This window comes from Pelobates fuscus, chromosome 10 (genome assembly GCF_036172605.1).
Source record: "Pelobates fuscus isolate aPelFus1 chromosome 10, aPelFus1.pri, whole genome shotgun sequence".
NCBI lineage: Eukaryota > Metazoa > Chordata > Amphibia > Anura > Pelobatidae > Pelobates > Pelobates fuscus.
The window spans coordinates 36710518-36720006 of NC_086326.1; the positions used below are offsets into that span (position 1 = coordinate 36710518).

General features: G+C 43.5%; 1 protein-coding gene across 1 annotated transcript in view; it reads left to right on the plus strand.

The window, feature by feature from the left end:
- The window catches only part of PEX5 (peroxisomal biogenesis factor 5), a 370163-nt gene that overhangs the window by 267858 nt on the left and 92816 nt on the right, over positions 1-9489 (plus strand). The window lies entirely within an intron of this gene.

Genomic DNA, 9489 nt, shown 5'->3' on the forward strand with positions numbered 1-9489 from the left:
TGTGTGTCTGTAAGTGTGTGTCTGTGAGTATGTGTGTGTCTGAGTGTATGGGTATGTGTGTGTGTCTGTGAGTGTGTGTGTGTCTGTGAGTGTATATGGGTGTGTGTATGTGTGTCTGTAATTGTGTGTGTGTCTGTGAATGTATGTGTGTGTCTGAGTATGTGTGTGCATGCGTATATATATCTGTGTGTCAGTATATATATATATACACACATGTATATTTTTTTTTGGGGGGGGGTGGGAAAAGAGTTCCCACACTTTATTCCCCAGGACTTCTCTGGAGATGTCCGGATCTCCCTTGACAGCTCACGCAGAGTCGGCGCTATCTGAGTGCCGGCTCTGCTCTTAGCCTCCATGGGCTGGCGGGGAGATCAAAGATCTACCTCACCAACCCACAGCAACACGGAGGGAGGCAGGAGAGGACCCGGGGAGCTCTAGACAGCAGCTCTGCCAGGTTCCTCTCACGAGATCTGAGCATTGCCACGGCAACACTCAGATCTTGCGAGAGTTAACTCTAGCTCCGCAGGCTAGAGTTCACTCTCCACTGGACCACCAGGGATGGCACATGGCAGCAAGGATCCCCCCTCCCTACATAAGGTAGGGAGGGGGGATATTTACTAATCTGCCCCCACCTCCACAATCCCTCCCAACATACAGCCCACACACACACACAGCACATAGACACATACAGCATGCTCACACACACAGTGCCCTAACCGCACCCTCACAAACACACACAGCACCTTTACAAACACACAACACCCTCACACACAGCACACTAACAGCACCCTCACAAACACACACACACACACACACACACACAAACAGCACCCTCACAAATACACGACACCCACACACATCACACAAATGGCACCATCACAAAAACGCACACATCACACAAACAGCACCCTCACACACACAGCACCCTCACACAGCACAGTAACAGGACCCTAACAAACACACAAACACCCTCACACAGCACACTACCAGCACCCTCACACACAAACAGCACCCACACAAACACCCTCACCAACATAGCACACTACCAGCACCCTCACCCACACATCCCACTAACACCACCCTCACACAGCACACTAGCAGCACACACACACAGCAGTGTATGTGTGTGTATATATATATATATATATATATATATATATATATAAAAATTAAAATAGAATAAATATATACACATGCGGCGTGTTTGTGCTTTAGGGTGCACACCCTAATGCAATAGGCTGCGCACGCCTATGTCCAGGATGGCACATCAATGCGAGCTGTGGCAAGAAGGTTTGCTGTATCTGTCAGCGTAGTGTCCAGAGCATGGAGGCGCTATCAGGAGACAGGCCAGTACAACAGGAGACGTGGAGGAGGCCGTAGGAGGGCAACAACCCAGCAGCAGGACCGCTATCTCCACCTTTGTGCAAGGAGGAACAGGAGGAGCACGGCCAGAGTCCTGCAAAATGACCTCCAGCAGGCCACAAATGTGCATGTGTCTGCTCAAACGGTCAGAAACAGACTCCATGAGGGTGGTATGAGGGCCCGACGTTCACAGGTGGGGGTTGTGCTTACAGCCCAACACCGTGCAGGACGTTTGGCATTTGTCAGAGAACACCAAGATTGGCAAATTCGCCACTGGCGCCCTGTGCTCTTCACAGATGAAAGCAGGTTCACACTGAGCACATATGACAGACGTGACAGAGTCTGGAGACGCCGTGGAGAACGTTCTGCTGCCTGCAACATCCTCCAGCATGATCGGTTTGGCAGTGGGTCAATAATGGTGTGGGGTGGCATTTCTTTGGGGGGCGGCACAGCCCTCCACGTGCTCGCCAGAGGTAGCCTGTCTGCCATTAGGTACCGAGATGAGATCCTCAGACCCCTTGTGAGAACATATGCTGGTGCGGTTGGCCCTGGGTTCCTCCTAATGCAAGACAATGCTGGACCTCATGTGGCTGGAGTGTGTCAGCAGTTCCTGCAAGACGAAGGCATTGATGCTATGTACTGGCCCACCCGTTCCCCAGACCTGAATCCAATTGAGCACATCTGGGACATCATGTCTCGCTCCATCCACCAACGTCACGTTGCACCACAGACTGTCCATGAGTTGGCAGATGCTTTAGTCCAGGTCTGGGAGGAGATCCCTCAGGAGACCATCCGCCACCTCATCAGGAGCATGCACAGGCGTTGTAGGGAGATCATACAGGCACGTGGAGGCCACACACATTACTGAGCCTCATTTTGACTTGTTTTATGGACATTACATCAAAGTTGGATCAGCCTGTAGTGTGTTTTTCCACTTTAATTTTGAGTGTGACTCCAAATCCAGACCTCCATGGGTTGAAAAATTTGATTTCCATTTTTTTTATTTTTGTGTGATTTTGTTGTCAGCACATTCAACTATGTAAAGAACAAAGTATTTCAGAAGAATATTTAATTCATTCAGATCTAGGATGTGTTATTTTTGTGTTCCCTTTATTTTTTTGAGCAGTGTATATGCAGTTGGGGGCCCAGGAGTCTTCATGTTACACCTCCAACAGCAGCAGGTCCTTCTGGGCCCCCTCTTCATCGTACAAACATGCTGTGCGACCAAACCACCAAGGAATTCAGTGTCCTCCCTTCCTGCCCACAGGTAAGAGGTTGGAAGGGGGGAATAAACCCAATCAATATAAACTGATCACACCCTCCTCCCCCCAGCACTTATCCCACACAGCAAACGCACACACTACATGCATTACACAAGCACTGCATCCACTATGCACACACACACCGTGTATTTGTGTGTCTGAATATCTGTGTATGTGAATCTGCATGTAATTGTTTGTCTGTGTATCTGTATGTGTTCTTGCATCTGTGTGTCTGTCTTTATGTGTGTCTGTATATTTGTATGGGTGTCAGTGTTTGTATCTGTGTGTCTGTGTATCTGTATGTATGTCTGTGTGTCTGTATCTGTATGTGTATCAGTGTTTGTGTCTGTGTACTGCATGTATGTCAGTGTGTGTCTGTATCTGTTTGTGACTGTGTGTCTATGTATCTGCATGTGTGTACCTATGTGTCTATGTATCTGTACATGTGAGTGTGTTTATCTGTGTATCTGTGTGTCAGTGTGTGTAGCTGTGTGTATCTGTGTGTCAGACTGTATCTGCATGTGTGTCAGTGTGTGTCTGTGTATCTGTCTGTCAGTGTGCATGTGTGTCAGTGTGTGTATATGTGTATATATGCATACATTTCAGCACCTCACCAATACTACACATAAATACACCCCTGCATTCAAACGTCAACACTACATACAAACACACCCTTGTATTAAAATGCTATAATTATATATAAACACACAACTATATTAAAAAAAACACACTACACAGAAATGCACACCTGCATTCTAAGGGCAACACTACATACAAACACACCCACGGCCGCCATCAGGAGGTGACAACCATGACTGTTGTCATGGGCCCTGCGGTCCTGGGGGGCCCAGGCACCCAGGCCCCTATTCCCAATGTGTACACCCATATATATAGCAAGCATCGCTATATATATGTGTTTTGGCAGTATCAGAACTACCTGAGGGAGCCCATCGGTTGGTCCATGCACTTAGGGCCACCCAATGGGCATATCTCTAAAGGGGCCCGATCAGTGCCATGGATTTCCAATAGCTAGACTGGGTCCCTTTAAGGATTCTGGAAGTTCCTCCCAGCTAACACCTGTGCAGGAGGAAGCACTGGGGAGTGAGAGGAGGAGAGACAGAGAGACAAACCCACATCAGTACCAGCCAGCAGAGTCCACCCTCCTGCAGCCAAAAGGTAAGAAACAGGAGGGTGGTTTAAAGAAAAAGTGTCAGTGTGTATGTATCTATGTGTATTAGAGTGTTTGTATCTGTCAGTGTGTGTGTTTGTTTATGTGTGTCAGTGTGCACCTGAGTGTATGTGTGTATCTGTGCTTGCGTCTGTGTATCTATCAGTGTGTGTATCTGTGTTTGCGTCTGTGTATCTATCAGTGTGTGTATCTGTGTTTGTGTTTGTGTATCTATCAGTGTGTGTATCTGTGTTTGCGTCTGTGTATCTATCAGTGTGTGTATCTGTGTTTGCGTCTGTGTATCTATCAGTGTGTGTATCTGTGTTTGCGTCTGTGTATCTATGTAACGAAAATATACCCCAACTCGCAGGATTCAACTTGACAAAAGACAACACAGAAGAGAGATACGTCTACCGGACCTTAGAATGGCCGGACTCGACATATATGAGAGGAGACAGAGTCAGGAACGATCCGAGGTCAAGGGCACAGAGAGATAGCGTAAACTAGGACTAGCCGGGGTCTGGTACACAGTGAACAGCAAGCCGGCAAACAGAACAGATAAGGATAAAGAGATAACGTAGTCAGAAACAAAGCCAAGTTCAATACGAAGGAACACAACTGAACACAACAAGCGCTAAAGGGAACTGAAACAGAAACCACGATAGGGCAGGGAGTAAAGGGAGAGGTAAGTTTAAATACCTTCAACTTATTCTTGATTGGCCCCTGTCATATCCACGCCCCCAATATGTGAGAGTTTGGGGAGTGTGGGGTGACAGGGGCCAATGGGAGACCGTTTTGATTTTCGGCTCCCACTTCCCCTTTAAGAGCGTGCTCGTGATGCACGGCGCGCTCTCAAAGCTAGGCGGGACACGTGACGGCATTCCGCGGTCAGTGCCCGCCGTCATCGGCGCTCTGAGCGCGCCGGGAACAGAGGACCTCGGCCGGCCCCCGGATAAGGTAATTAACGCTACAATCTATCAGTGTGTGTATCTGTGTTTGTGTCTGTTTATCTATCAGTGCGTGTATCTGTGTTTGTGTCTGTGTATCTATCAGTGTGTGTATCTGTGTTTGTGTCTGTGTATCTATCAGTGTGTGTATCTTTGTGTTTGTTTGTATCTGGGTTTCAGTGTGCACTTGAGTGTATGTTATTGTTTTTTTACACAGGCCTGTAGTCTTTTGTTATATTTCATTATTTTATAGCAGTGCTGCAGCTTTTATGTTCATGCTTTCTAGTGACTGTGTATTTTATTTTTATGTACACTTTTGTTCCTCACAAGCCTTTTCACTACTTAGTTGATATGCCGCATTTTATTGTTTTAGTTGGGCTCTATTTAACTGTTTTGATCAGATTGTTACTGTTTGTTTTGGTAATTTTCTTGCAATGTGAATCTTTTCTATTTAGTGCTGACTGCTTTTTGATCTTTACATACAGAATGCAACAATTATCAGTGTTATGTTGTGTACCTGTTTATCTTGCACACCCCGTCTGATATTTTATCATGTGCATGACCCATTTTCTTTTTCTTTTTTTTATTGCTGGAGCATACTATCTTTGTTTTAAGAGATTCTCAACAAAAGTTAATTGTATATGGTGTGAGTCCCATAGACTTAATTATTTTATCGTTTCTCTACTTTTTAAACCATATGTTTTATTTATATTTTATATTTATATTTTATATTTAGGTCTTATGTGTATCCGTGTGTGTGTGTGTGTGTAGCTGTATGTATCTGTGTCAATGTGCACCTGAGTGTGTGTATATGTGTGTCTGTTTGCATCAGAGTGTCAGTGTATGTATCTGAGGTGTATGTGTGTGTCTGTATGTATATGTGTGTCAGCTTGCACCTTAGTGTGTATCTGTGTGTCTGTATATTTGCATGTATGTCAGTGTCTGTATCTCATATGTATGTGCGTGTGTGTCGATCTGTGTGTCTGTATGTATCTGTGTCAGTTGGCATCTGTGTGTGTGTTTCTATCTGTGTCAGTGTGCACCTTAGTGTGCGTATGTGTCAATGTGTGTGTCTGTGTATTTGCATGTATGTCAATGTGTGTATCTGTATGTGTATGTGTATGTGTGTGTATACACTACACACAAATGCACGCCTGCATTCAAACACCAACATTCACATACACACACATACTCCTTAGAAAAACATGTTTACATTTAAACACACATACACTGCTGAGTGCTAAATAATGCCCTTCAAGAATGGGCAAATTGTAGATCCACAGCTAGCAAAGCATTCTGGGACTTGTACAACAGATGCTGATCTACATTTTGGCCACTTCACACACACTGCATCCACTAAACACACACTGTGCATTGACTACACACTGCATCCTTGTGGGCTGATTTAGGGGTGGGTTCTGTAGGCGGACTCGTGGGTGGGCTCTGGGGGCCCAGACCATGAGCTTTGTCAGGGGCCCCAACATTTCTGATGGCAGCCCTGAACACATCCCAACATTCACTCACACATGCTCCTTACAAAAGCATGCTTTTATTCAAACACACAAACCCTGCTCAGTGCTAAATACATTATATACACATGAGAAATACAGAAATACACAAACACTGTTCAGTGCTAAGTACACTAAACACATTAAAATATTTTGCAGGTATTTTTCACATTTTAAAGTTTGGACAAATGCTCTAGGTACACCCTTGCTACCTAGTTTAGGGTATATATACTTCCTGGTCATCCTCTTTTGCTTGCCCTGTTGTGGGTCCTGTTTGTCCAAGAGCATGTCTTTGCCTATATTTATGTGTTTTGTTTTTTTCTTTTTACTTTTACTGACTACTCTTGTTCTGTTATCCTGAACTTGGCTTGCTTCTCGTTCTCGTGTACCTCTGTTAGTCCATGTTCCGCTGTTATTTGTCTCTTCTTATAGGCGTTCTGACTTATATTCTAAGTGCTAGCCCGGCTACTCTAAGGACCGATACGCATTCATACTTTATCTTTAATCCAGGTTTGTCTGTTAGAATCAGGTCAGTCTTGATAGGAAGGCTGTGCCTATCACAATGCGGGAAGTGTGACTAGGGCTGTGTAAACAAAGTGATTAAACTCCTAAATGGCAGAGAATTGAGCAGTGAGACTACAGGGGCATGATCAATACACCAAAACCACTTCATTAAGATAAATTTGTTGTTTTGGTGCCTATAGTGTCCATTTAAATACAGTACAGACAAGTACATGTTATTAAAGGACTACTCATCTATCCATCCATCATAACTACAGCCAGTTTGACAATGGTTTTCCCTCTTACCCACCAGGCACTGGCTCTTGTCTACTGCTGGAGCAGCCGAATGCTGAATCCTCTGGAAGAATATCAGCTTATCACTCTCAGCCACTGAATTAGTATCTGTGCGTAGAAATATGCATAGAATTGATATCACCCACTTGGGAACTCTTGTTCCGGGCTGGCTAATGACTCCCGAATGACGGTGCTGGAGGAGGAGTTACAGGCATAAAAGGGGTTCAACTCAGTATATGTCAAATCACTAAAGTGGTCCTTGGAGCAAGCCTTTAATTGCAATATCTGTGTGTAACATCCATGGAATGTGTTTTCAAGCAGTCTGATGCTTACATTGGTCCCCCGAGCATCCGTATTCTGGGCTCTTCTTTAGATAACACTAAAGTGGACGTTTCTTCTTAATATGTTCTTCCACAGTGCAACTAATTGCTGATTTGCTTTACATATTCCTATACTTTTTGTTTCTCTTTTATTAAGGAATAAAAAAAACCTTTGTGTATTGCATTATAACCTTATATCTCATGGCAAGAATCTGATCATTTTGTTATTTTGTGGCGTTGGCTCTGAAAGCACACATTTTGACGTCTAATCTACTTTTCTCCGTCTCTGTTACTGCTTTTAGTGTGAGGATTATATCAGCCAGGCTGATGAAGCTGAGTTTAACCTGTTGCATGCCAGGATAATGTACTACAATACTTTTCTGTATCCAGCATTTTAGAATTTCATTAAGGAATAATCCTGTTTATTAGCCTCACCGTAGGTCCCCAAACTACAGTCTCCACCTCTCCCCCTTCCCATTCTTGTGCGCATTGAGACTTTGGACTTTATTTGCTTTTTTTATCCAAAATCCTCTCTGGCTGACGCTGAAAAAAAAATCACCCACAAAAAGCACATTAAGCCGTGGGTTGTATGAATACGGTTTCCCAGGAAATCCTAATGCTCTGAGCTCTGCCCGATCCCCCTTACTGTCGCTTACTGCTTTCTATGAGAGGACAAAGGAAACAAAGGCTGTTTGTGAAAATCAGGACACTACATTCGCCTGAGTTACCCTTTCATGCAGATTTTGTTGTACGTGCCATAAATGGCTGCCCCAGGCCCACAATGCAATGCTCTCGGCGAATAAAAAAGTATCTGGTAAAAAGTATCTGTTTGCATTACATTAATTCTAAATATGTCTGGGTTTACATTAGTTTGGAACCAAGGCAAAATATATCTTAGCAGTAGCAATGTAGAGATGTTACTGTGACTTTTTCGAAACATTATGATGTTCATCACATGAGATCTCGGTTTAGGAAAGGTAAATGAGTACCGAAAACCATATATCTGCATATTTCCCAACATTTCAAATGGACAAAGAGGGACACTATTATTTTAGGGGTGTGAGCAGGGGTGTCCAGGGGTCCTGCTAAGAAATTGTAGATCAGTTATTGATAATACTGTAAGGAACTAAAATGTAATTCAGAACAATAACAATGTATCTTTTTTACTCAGACTGAGTTCTAAACACATTTATAGTATAACGATACATTACTGTGAATATTATTGCTGGGGAGCTCTGTTATACACTCAGACACATTACTGGGAGTATTATTACTGTGAAGCTCTGTGATACACTCAGACACATTACTGGGAGTATTATTACTGTGAAGCTCTGTGATACACTCAGACACATTACTGGGAGTATTATTACTGTGAAGCTCTGTGATACACTCAGACACATTACTGGGAGTATTATTACTGTGAAGCTCTGTGATACACTCAGACACATTACTGGGAGTATTATTACTGTGAAGCTCTGTGATACACTCAGACACATTACTGGGAGTATTATTGCTGTGAAGCTCTGTTATACACTCAGACACATTACAGGGAGTATTATTGCTGTGGAGCTCTGTTATACACTCAGACACATTACTGGGAGTATTATTGCTGTGGAGCTCTGTTATACACTCAGACACATTACTGTGAATATTATTGCTGTGGAGCTCTGTTATACACTCAGACACATTACAGGGAGTATTATTGCTGTGGAGCTCTGTTATACACTCAGACACATTACTGTGAATATTATTGCTGTGGAGCTCTGTTATACACTCAGACACATTACTGGGAGTATTATTACTGTGGAGCTCTGTTATACACTCAGACACATTACTGTGAATATTATTGCTGTGGAGCTTTGTAATACACTCAGACACATCAACAATATGGAACTCCTAGAAAAGATAGAAAGAGGGATTTGGGCCCAAAATATGGACTGTCCATCCTAAATAGGGACACTTGGAAGACATATATCTGGACGTTTCCGTTTTTTATTCAAACTTCCACATGTCGGACATACAATGAATTAGTTAGTGGTAAATTGTACTGAAGCAAAATTAGTTGAAACTACAAGTGCTGACATTTAATTCACCATGCGAGACTATGTCATTGTTACTATGGTTACT